The sequence below is a fragment of the Penaeus monodon genome, chromosome 25 (genome assembly GCF_015228065.2).
Source record: "Penaeus monodon isolate SGIC_2016 chromosome 25, NSTDA_Pmon_1, whole genome shotgun sequence".
NCBI lineage: Eukaryota > Metazoa > Arthropoda > Malacostraca > Decapoda > Penaeidae > Penaeus > Penaeus monodon.
In genome coordinates this window covers 3418902-3419246 of record NC_051410.1, presented here as the reverse complement: position 1 = coordinate 3419246, position 345 = coordinate 3418902, and positions in this window count along the sequence as shown.

Genomic DNA, 345 nt, shown 5'->3' with positions numbered 1-345 from the left:
GCGTGATGATATGTAAAATAACACAGCAAAAGGCCATAAAAAAACATTAAAAGTTGAATTAGAAAATATCAAATATGAAATAAAAACCTTCTGTTATTATTATCATCGCTGTTATGATCATCAAAACCTCATCAGTCAAGTAAAGAGCTTATCATTTGTCAAATAAAACCTCCCCTTAACCTTCCCTTTTTCTTCAACTTCGTTTTGGCCTCTGTGACCTCCTCCCCCCTCTCCCCTCCCCCCTTAACCCCGCCTTGTCACGCCCACCCCCTCTCACGTCCACCCCCTCTCACGCCCACTTCTCATCCTTTGCCACGCCCCCTCACTTCCTCTCACCTCGCACAT